This window comes from Triticum urartu, chromosome 4, assembly GCF_003073215.2.
Source record: "Triticum urartu cultivar G1812 chromosome 4, Tu2.1, whole genome shotgun sequence".
In the NCBI taxonomy this organism is placed as follows: Eukaryota; Viridiplantae; Streptophyta; class Magnoliopsida; order Poales; family Poaceae; genus Triticum; species Triticum urartu.
Genome location: NC_053025.1, coordinates 145139086 through 145150628, shown reverse-complemented (window position 1 = coordinate 145150628; position 11543 = coordinate 145139086).

The following is an 11543-nucleotide window of genomic DNA, read 5'->3' as shown; positions in this document are numbered from 1 at the left end:
GCAAGTTGATCACCAAAAAATACATCAAGTGAATCACGTGAATATCCCATTATCACCACAGATAAGCACGGCAAGACATACATCAAGTGTTCTCAAATCCTTAAAGACTCAATCCGATAAGATAACTTCAAAGGGAAAACTCAATCCATTAGAAGAGAGTAGAGGGGGAGAAACATCATAAGATCCAACTAAAATAGGAAAGCTCGCGATACATCAAGATCGTATCATCTCAAGAACACGAGAGAGATAGATCAAACACATAGCTACTAGTACATACCCTCAGCTCCGAGGGTGAACTACTCCCTCCTCGTCATGGAGAGCGTCGGGATGATGAAGACGGCCACCGGTGAGGGCTCCCCCCTCCGGCAGGGTGCCGGAACAGGGGCCCGATTGGTTTTTGGTGGCTACAGAGGCTTGCGGCGGCGTAACTCCCGATCTATTCTATTCCCCGATGGTTTTAGGGTATATGGATATATATAGGTGAAAGAAATACATCAGGGGAGCCACAAGGGGCCCACGAGGGTGGAGGGCACGCCCAGGGGGGCTAGGCGCACCCCTGCCTCGTGCTCTCCTCGTTGCTTCCCTTACGTACACCCCAAGTCTTCTGGATTGCTTCCGTTCTAAAAATAACTCTCCCGAAGGTTTCATTCCGTTTGGACGCCGTTTGATATTCCTTTTCTGTGAAACACTGAAACAAGGGAAAAAACAGAAACTGGCACTCGCCTGTGGGTTAATAGGTTAATCCCAAAAATAATATAAAAGTGTTTAATAAAGCCCAAAAACATCCAAAATAGATAATATAATAGCATGGAACAATCAAAAATTATAGATACGTTGGAGACGTATCAGTACATACAGAGGTTCAGCCGAGTGCAGTACAACATCCCAGATGTTCATCCCGCCGACGAAATCAGCGCATTCCATCAGAATGTGCGCAACCGCAAGATGCGCGCAGAGCTGGAGATGAACAAGGTCAAAGATGTGGCCAAACTTTATGTTCTGGCCGATAGATGCGCTCGAGCTGAAGAGGGAAGGAAGTACCCTGGCGAGGACGCCGGTGCGGAAACCGACTCTACAGACGAAGACACCGCCGCCCCGATGAAGAAGGGCGGACGTCACAACAGGAAGCGCAAGGGTAAGGCCGTGCTTGCCGTCGAGGGATCCGACGACACCGGCGCTGCCAAGAAGGCCAAGGCAGATGACCCCGGCAAGGAGATTGCCGAGTGCACCGCTTGCCGGGCCTTGGCGGCTGACGACAAGCTAGAGGCTCCGACAAGCAGTATTGCAAGATCCACCGCACCAAGGGCCATGACCTCCAGAACTACCGACAAGTTGAGCTGCTTGCTGAAAAGCAAAAATCCGAGTATGAGAGGCGGGACAAGGATAAAGGTCAGGATGGTGCCGAAGGATCCGGCAAGAAGCGTGGTAGCCAAGAAGGCCGCCGCGGCAAGGATAACCAGCAAGAGAGGCCCGCTCGGGGACGCGACAAGAAGCAGGAAGATGATGATCATGACGATGACGACGAGTTCGGCGAGCATGAGTTCCAGAAAGCTACGGTGGCCATGTGCGTCGACGGTGGCCCCTTGCTGCATACCTCTCACTGCCAGCTCAAGCAGTGGGTGTGTGAGATCACAGCAGTGGAGCCATCATTCAACGCTCAGAAGCCTCTGAAGTAGTCCAGCACGCCTATCACCTTTGACACCGAGGACGACCCTGATCGCACAACTGCGGTCGGGTGTTTGTCGTTGTTGGTTTCAGCAACGATACGCAACCTCAAGGTGACAAAGATGCTAGTTGACGGCGGGGCCGGTCTGAACTTGATCTCGCCCGTTGTGATCGAGAGGCTACAGATTCCTGATGGAGACCTCGAGGAGACGGGCACGTTTCAAGGGGTCAACCTGGGAAGGAGTCAGCCGAAGGGTAAGATCACGTTGCCTGTGACGTTTGGAGGCGAGTTGAACTACAGGACGGAGAGGATTGTCTTTGATGTAGCCGAGATCCCCTTGCCCTACAATGGGATCCTCGGCCGCCCGGCACTAGCCAAGTTCATGGCGGTGTCGCATTACGCCTACAACACGCTGAAGATGCCTGGGCCGATGACCATCATCACCGTCCCCTCCAACAAGAAGGGCGCGCTGATCTACGCCGACCAACTCTACCGGGAAGCAGTTGCAGCGAATACCGGCAAGGCACTTGCTCCTGCCACTGGAGCCCCGGGAGGGAAGAAGACCAGCAAGACCTCTCGCACCTACTCCGGAAAGCGCACCTCTTCGGAGTGTTGTGATCCCGTCGAGGACGTGCCAGAGAGCTCCACCGGCAAGAGCAAGAAATCCAGAGCTGCACCACCAGAGACCAAGAAGGTGTCCGTCAAGGAGGATGGCATGGGAGAGGCTTTCACCATAAGCTCCACCGTCAACAGCAAATAGGAAGGCGTGCTCGTCACCTTCCTGCGGGCGAATGTCGACGTGTTTACATGGCAAGCATCCGACATCCCCGCGTTCCCAGGGAGGTGATTGAGCACCATCTTGCTGTCTGTCCTCGTGTGTGTCCCGTCAAGCAGAAGGTCAGGAAGCAAGCTTTGGAACGGCAGGAGTTCATCACAGAGGAGATCAGGAAGTTGGAAGCGGCAGGTTTGGTGAGAGGAGTACTCCATCCGACGTGGTTGGCCAATCCGGTGGTGGTGCGCAAGGCAAATGGGAAGTGGAGGCTATGTATTGACTACACAGATATCAATAAGCCTTGTCCCAAGGACCCTTTCCCATTGCCGTGCATCGACCAGATTGTTGACTCCACGACCGGGTGTGATCTATTATCATTCCTTGACGCCTACTCAGGGTACCACCAGATCTTCATGACAAGAGAAGACAAAGAGAAGACAGCATTCATCACCCCATGTGGTACGTATTGCTTTTTACGGATGCCTCACTACTAGGAAAAGGGTTATAGATAATATGGACACTAATGGCGCACCAGACATGTGGTGCGCCACTCCTATATAGCAGTGGCGCACCATGTGGTGGTGCGCCATTAGTGTGATAGACACTAATGGCGCACCACACCCATGGTGCGCCACTACTGACATTTTTTTATTTTTCCAAAAATACTAATGGCGCACCAGGTCAGAGTGCGCCATTACTAGTTTTAACTAGTAATGGCACACCACTCACCCAGTGCGCCATTACTAACAATTTTTTTCCAAAACTAGTAATAGCGCACCTTGGTACAATGCGCCATTACTATTCTTCCCCCTCTATCCCTTTTCCCCTCGCGCCCCCCCGCACCAGATCCCCCTCCATCTCGATCCCCCTCGCCGCCGACGACCCCCCGCACCCTCCCCCGCTCCACCGCCGTCGACGACCCCCCGCACCCTCCCCTGCTCCAACCTAGGTTAGGGCAGGTCGCGTCGCGCCCCCCAACCCCATTTGCCGCAGCCGCCCCACCCCACCCCACCGGCAGCTGCACCTTGTTCCGCCGCTGTGACGAGAAGTCGGAGCCCGGAGGTGGAGACTTCGGCGGGGCTACTCGCAGTCCATCGACGACTGACAACGAACGCCGACGCGATGTGACGAGGCCGGCCCACGACCACGACCATGACCAGCGTCCTCCTCCTTTCTACGGTCTGCATCTCCATGCGATGCCAACCACCGCCTCGTCAAAGAATGTAAATGCTCCCTCCCTCCCTCCATCCTCTACTCCTCTCCTCTATATAGTGTAATAATTTTTATCAATAAAAAAATTAAAAAAAAGTTACTAATGGCGCACCGGGAGAGGGTGCGCCATTGTTATCAATATAAAAAAGTTACTTATGGCGCACCCCATGGTGGTCCGCCATTGCTATGGATGTACTTATGGCGCACCCCCGGGAGGTGCGCCATTGCTATCCCTTTCCCCCCTGCCTCCATCCCTTTCCCCCTCGCCCCCCGCACCGATCAAATCCCTAGCCCCCTCGCCCCCCGCACGCGCACCAGATCCCTTTCCCCCTCGCCGCCGACGACCCCTTTCCCCCTCGCCGCTGATGACCCCTTTCCAGCATGCCCCGCCCCACCTCTAGTGCTCCTCCACCCATCACCACCGCAGCTCTTCCACCCCTCACCACCGCAAGCCGCCGCCGTCCTCGAGCATCCACCGCCGCCGCCGCTCCCAAGCATCCACCACCACCGCCGCCGCCCCCAACCAACCATCCACCGGCGCCGCCCCCTCCCCCTCCTCCCAACCATCCACCACCCTCCACTGGACCGCAAGCCACTGCCGTCGTCGCCCCGAAGCAGCAGATCGAGCGGAGACAAGACGCTGACTCAAAGTAAATCTGTATAATTCTGGGAGCGTAACCCATTTTGGTTGCAAAAATTGGGAAGCATTTTGCAAGATATATGGTTTTGATGAGGGTATGCTTGTCACCATGGATCTTGGTGATCCTGACATCGACCAAGACAATATGGACATTTGGGTCCTTGTTGATACGCCTCCAGTTCTACCGCTATGTGAGTTTCTCAAACATAGTTAATTATTAACTAATTTATATTTTTTATTTCAAAATAGTTGATAGCTTATTTCCATTGACAGCTTATTTTGATTGTTCAAACAATGTGCGGAACATGGTAGAAAAAACCCACTACACCGATGGCTCCGAGTTAACGTATCAGGAGAAAAATCATCTGGTCGGATTTTGTACTGATATTGAGAATTACAATATCTATTGTAAAACTCCTCAACATTATGGTCAATACATGCCACTAGTGCACGTGTTGAACTACGGTAACTACCATGGAGATACCCTGGTAAGATTTTCTACTATTACGACATTCGTGCATCTTTTGCATACTTCTAAAACTAGTATATCATTGCTAACTATGAAGTTATTACTATGTTTTTCAACAGAGAATCCCAGAGGATTGTGTGCCTCATTTGATGTATCAGAATGGCAGCCTTCGTGTTTTGAACATATATCCAGGTCATCCTACGAATCTCAACTGTCCATACCGGATTTCGAAAAGAAGTGGAGACATGAAAATCAAGGAATGGAAAAATGTATGGACAGTCGTAAGGAGGTTCTTGGAAGCAAAACGAAGAGAAGCGCAAGAATTGGAGACAAGATTATCTCCATTCTCCATAATGGAGAGTCAGGGTCTATATTGTTTTATGTTATTTTACCTTAAATAGGGTATTTAGGTCCTGCCTAATACTGATGATCATGTGCTAAGAACAATTAAGTAGGGTTGGTTCGATGACTATCAAGATGATGATCGTATGACTTGTTATTAATAACGAGTAGAAGTTGTATGATGATGATTAGTAGGACTTGTTAGGATTAGTATTACTTTCGACAAACTCGCTACTCGCGGTCTCGAGACTTGTAATGTTCTATCTTTGTTCGGTCTTCTGAATTCGGAGGCTAATATGATGAACTGTATTCTGAGACTAATCTTCTATTGTATTCGATGAATCAGCTGTTGTTGTGTGGTGCTGTCTATATTCTGTCCAGTAATATATTTTGTAACCTGTGCAAATATCAGAAAAGAAAAAATCCCTAATATTCATACTAGTGGCGCACCACCAACTAGTGCGCCATTAGTAAGCCAGAGCACACTAGTGGCGCATCATCAACTAGTGCGCCATTAGTAAGCCAGAGCACACGGGTAAATATGGCCCCCTGGGAGGCATACTAATGGCGCACCGTGGGATATACTAATGGCGCACTTCATGGTGCGCCATTAGTATACCAGATACTAATGGTGCACCCATGGTGCGCCATTAGTAAAAAATTCTAATGGCGTGATGCTAGTGGCGCACCTGTGGTGCGCCATTAGTAGGCAAAACAGGTGCGCCACTAGCAGCACTACAAAAAAAAATACACTTCCGTGATGATACGTGTTTGTCACGGTAGGTCGCATTTTTTGTCATGCATGTACATCCATGACGATTTTATGACATAATTAAGATAGTCATACCTGTGCTGTCGTAGAAGTCTTCCATGACATTACCAAAATTATCATCACGGAAGTGTGCACTTCCATGACGATAAATCGCGCGTCACAGAAGTGCTTTCATCAAGGGTGACTGACACGTGGCATCCACCGCAACGGAACGCTGTTAAGCTATCAGGTCGGGTTTTGGATCCGATAACCCGTTAACAGCCCCGACCAATGGGGATTTTCCACGTGTAAAATCATCATTGGCTGGAGGAAACACGTGTCGGCTCATCATTGGGATAGATGTCATCCACTCATTGGACAGAAGGCGCCTATGATACGTCAACACGTGGCATGACCCAACAGAGGCCCATTCCTGTGAAAAGGCCAGCCCGTTTGACTTGGTCAAAAGGTGGCGGGCCAGCCCATGGAAAGCCTGTTAATGGCATGTTCGCATATAGCCCTTTTACAACCTGCTAACCCAAGGCCCGTTACGCCCTATCCGAATTAGGCCCAGTAGCGTCATCTGGGCCATCCAATACGATTCCAGCCCATTTTCACTTCTGGCCCATGTATGGCCCATGACGTCTTTCGGCCCATATGAGGCCCTATGTAACTCTTGGCCTATTAACGGCCCGTGGTGAAACTGGCCCGTAATGAACAGTGTATCACTTTACACCCATTAACGGCCCGTGGTGAAACTGGCCCGTAATGAACAGTGTATCACTTTATACCCATTAACGGCCCGTTATTCCATTGGGCCGTTTCCAGCCCATGTTATCTTTCGGCCTTCTCAGAGCCCATTTATTCTTGGGCTCATTTCCAGCATTTGTTTACTTATGGCCCGTTACTGTCATTTTCTGCTTGTGGGCCAAATTCAGCCCGTGGTTACAGTCGGCCCGTTTGTGGTCCGTTAATACGTTGGGCCGTTTTCATAGCGTCATCAAATACGGCCTATTAACGATGGCCCGTTATGGCCGGCCCGTGAACGGACAATTCCAACTCTACCCCGTTTACGTCCATAATGCGGCCTGTTATTGGCAAAACTGCACTGACTACAAGCAAACAAATAAACAAGACAACAAGGAAATAAATAAGCAAGCAACTTATGCTAGGCTATCACGGCTATTACACATATTACATCCACTGGGCATCAAAGTTCGCCACCAGTGAAAATATAGGGAACAAAGCAGCATATAAACGCCGCAACAAAACAAGTCCAGAACTGAAACCACTTCAGAAGAGTTCAAGAAACAATATCCTGGGTACCCATAATGCTGGCAAGATTCTTAGCAAGCTTATTAACTTTCTCTTGTTTGGCGCTTAAATCCTCCAGCACTTGCTGTTGCACAAGAAAGTACGCATCTGAATTCTGCAGGGACTTCCTCAGTCCTTCGGCTTCTTGCCGCAGCACAGCTGACTGATGCCTTTCAGCTTGTAGTTGAGACTGAAGAAGCCGAAGTGATTCAGGCAGCGAGTTCGAAGAGCTTGTGCCAGTGGTACTGACCAGTAACTCGAACACTACATCAACACATGACTGTGGGGTTTTCTCACTGTCTACAAGATCGTTTTTATAACCTTTCCTGGAGACCAACAGGGTTGCCTCACTATCTTGAACCTTATCTGCCTTACTTTCTCTACCATTGCATAGTGGGGTGCTCTTCTCCAATATTCTGTTTGCATACTACAAGAGAAACAAGCAGACACATCACAGGTTTAGCTTGTAGTATACGAAACTCATTTTGGTAAACCGGTTCAGTAGTAAGGTGGATAGGATAACAGCATGAAACAAACATATATCTATATACTATGGTCACTATATTGTCCATATCATTCTAGTTTATGTTCCCTAATCAAGATAGAGACACAGTTCAACTCATATATTTTTAAGACACAGCAGCATAGACAGAATATAAGTGTGAGAAACTACACAACATTGGCAGCACTTGTAATGTGCATCACATGAGAACATAACTGTTTATACAACTTAAACTGAAATCAACATAGAGCAAGAAGTTAGAACAACAATCCAGTTAAAGAAATAGGTTTAAAACATACCTGTTGCACCATTGGAGTTTCAATTGGATCCTTCAAATTCGAAAGTAGTTGGTATGAGTAAATACAGTGATGCAACAGCAAAGGAGTATGGACCATAACTACGGATCTGACCTAAGAATAGTTGCTCTTCTGCTTTAAACATGGAGTTTGGGTTAGCTGTGGTGGTCTTCGTGCTTTGGGCACTGCAGTAGCTTTACAAACTGCTCGTATGGGGGTACTCTGTGGTGGACATGGTGCTTTGTCAACTATAAGTGGGTTACTATCCGCCGGGGTTGCGGTTAGATGGCTTGTAGCTGGTTCTCTGCCCAACGGTGTAAATGTGCAATCTGGAAGAGTCTCGATTATGTGTGGTGGGGCTAGTTTGTGGGCCAGTACAACCATGGTTCTATCTTCATCGACGGGTAGCACTGTCTTTTGTGAAGAACGGGTTTTTGCTCCCTTAGATACTGCCATCACCCCCTCCAATTCAAATGGATGATAAACAAGAAAAGAAATTGAACATACAGACATTGTATGATAGACAGATGTGGTAATTCACATATATGTTGTCTAACCAAACAGGACAGCATGACACAATTTCACATATATGATGCCTAACTAAACAGGATAGCATGACACAGTTTCAGATATATGATGGATAACTTAACAGAATATAATGGCATAATTCAACATATGATGAGTACCTAAACAGGATGACATGACAAAACTATATGATGTCTTTGTAAAATAGGTTGGGATGAAATAATTCACATACATGTTGTCTAAGTATACAGGATGGCATGATATAATTGACATAATTGATTCATATACTAAGCAGCTGGCACTCGCATGTATGATCTCTAAACTAAGCAGATAGAATTCAATATTGTGCATATGATGTCTAAACTAAGCAATGCAAGACACCATATGCATCATATGAGAAATATAAACATTGCAACTTAGAGCATACACCTCAGGTGGGATATAGGACTGGTCATCTGTCTCTGAATCCTCCTCTGAGGAGCTCCCTGTAACCATCGAGATATATGCTTCAATAGGTACCATTACCTGCTCTGAAGACCTTGTTTTCACTCCAGATTTTTCCATAACCGGCTCAAATGGCTGATACACATGAAGAGTAGTTCAATATACACAGATTGTCGACAAATGGAATACGTAATGGAAAAAAAGATGGCATGAGATAATTCACATATATGATGCCTGGCTCCATGGCGGTGCATAATTCACATATATGATAACTAGCTGAAAAACATGGCATTGCATAATTCACATATCTGATATAGAAAGCAAACAGGAGGCATTCACACAAAGCATGTCTAATCTAAGCAGATGGCATGGCAATGCAAGACACCATATGCATGATATGAGCAATATAACCCAGCCAAGTTAGAGCATGCTCCTCGGGGGGGGATACGACTGGTCATCTCTCTCTGAATCCTCCTCTGAGGAGCTATCTGTAACCAGCAAGAAATCTGCATCGACAAGTAGCACTGACTGCTCAGAAGACCTTGTTTTCACTCCAGATTTTCCCATGACCGACTCAAATGGCTGATGCACAGGAAGAGTAGATGAATGTATAGACATTGTTGACAAATGGAATACATTATGGAAAAAATATGGCACGATACAATTCACATATACGATGACTGGCTAAACAGGATGGCATTGCATGATTCACGTATATGATGCCTGGCTACAGAAGATGGCATTGCACAATTCCCATATACTCCCTCCATTCCTAAATATTTGTCTTTTTAGAGATTTCAAATGGACTACCACATACAGATGTATATAGACATATTTTAGAGTGTAGATTCACTCATTTTGTTCCGTATGTAGTCACTTGTTGAAATCTCTAAAAAGACAAATATTTAGGAATGGTGGGAGTATGATATGGAAACCAAACAGGTGGCATTCACACAAAGCAAATCTAAACTAAGTTGATGACATATAAGATGTATAATGTAAGCAATGCAAGGCGCCATATGCATGATATGACCAACATCAGCATGCCAGGTTAGAGCAAACACCTCAGGTGGTAAACATGCATGGTCGGCTCCTTCTGAATCTCCATCTGAACAGTTATCTTCCTCTGGAATACAATCTGGAAATGCAGGAGGGGGGGACACTTCGCCCACCATGGAGCGGCGTCTGCATGACATTATATTCGCACGCAACGGTCTTCTCTTTTTCTCTACACGTTCAGTACGATTGTGTACAATATCTGACATGCATAATAAAAAAATAGTTAGATTTTGTAAGGCCTAAGGGGTGCATGCAAAAATCAAGACTGATGGTAGCAAACGAGTGGATGGATCCAAAACTAATGATAGCAGGTAGATTATAGCTTCAGTTTAAAAAGATAGACAATGGATCATCTATTGTTTGTTTCCCACCCAACATGAACCACATAGAAGACCCCAGATGAACCAGATAGTAGACATATACTATTTGTTGCTGGCTCGATATGAGACCCATGGGCAATTCAAAACTCAAGATTGAACGATAAAGTAGCAGGTAATAATAACCGATGTATAACGTAAGCAAACACGAAAGACTACGACCTCTCTTCCGGAACTGTGTAGTCCTCAGGTTCATCTGCTCAGTCGATGATGGTAATGCAGTTGGCGTGGCTGCCGGGAATAGGGAAGATGATCTGAGGCGGCGAAAGGAAGTCTGCAGGGGGGATCTCTGCTGCAGTGAACGCTTCTGTCGATGGTGCACCTCGGGTGGGGTGGATGACGGCACGGCAGGAGCAGGACATAACACACAGAGTTTTCTTTGACGCCTATCTGAAAATGAAGTAAATCTGTAAGGGCTCCTTAGAATTGGAGGATTCTATAAATGCAGGGACAGGAAAAACACAGGAATAGGATAGGAATGCACGTGCAAAACAGAACATTTGGAAACATAGGATTTCAGTCAACCTGGGTGTTTGGCTCACATGAATTGGAAGAACAGAGGAATGGAGAAACAAAGTGATGCGACGAGTGTACAACCTCTTTGGCATAGCCTTGTGGACCTCAGCATCATTGAGTTGGACATGGAGGATGGTGATGATGCTGGTGTGACTGTCGGAGGCGGGGAAGAAGATCCGAGGCCTCTGGAAATGGCGTCGAGGGTACTGCTCCGCTGTGATGGACGGTTCCGTCGTTGGAGCAGCTCCACTAAGGTGTACGGTGACGAGGCTGAAGCATGACAAGACAGACAACGTTAATCTGAAGTGGGACCCTAATATCATCTACAATAGATGATGTAAAATACATCACCAAAAAGTGCTAGATGTAAAACGCATCAGCCGCGCCACGGCCGCTCCGACAGATGTTGTAAGTACTGTTCACTCTGAACTTAACTGAAGAAAATGAACTTCACAGTCAAAACTGAATTTTACTGTCGAAACTGATTAAACTAGTAACAGAGCATTGCAACAGATGTTTAGGGCGTTCGAGCACTAGTAGCAGAGTAGCAGTGATCTAAATCAGCAGACGCACGAGCAGGGTATGCACTAGCAGAGAGCAAGGCGTGCAATAGCACCGCGAGCGAGTGCTAAAGCAACAACTCCTGTAGCTGCCGATG